Below are 279 nucleotides of genomic sequence, written 5' to 3' on the forward strand. Positions count from 1 at the left end.
TTTTTTGATGTATATTGTTTTTGATATAATAATCTGAACTACTTTTTTTTTATTTAATATTATTTTTTAAATAAAAAAGCTTTGTAATATTTTTAAATTTTTTTCCTATCAAATTAATCTAATTTCATAGCCTGGACTATAATTTTTTTTTTATTAATACTAGTTGACTTATTCCTTATTATATAGTTCACATATTTATTATACCACCTCACCTCAGACTGAATTTATTAAACTTTAGCCACAATTTTTTATTGTTTACTATTATTGCTGTTTTTTTTT

Source organism: Populus euphratica, unplaced genomic scaffold (genome assembly GCF_000495115.2).
Source record: "Populus euphratica unplaced genomic scaffold, PopEup_1.0 scaffold213.1, whole genome shotgun sequence".
NCBI classification, from domain to species: Eukaryota; Viridiplantae; Streptophyta; class Magnoliopsida; order Malpighiales; family Salicaceae; genus Populus; species Populus euphratica.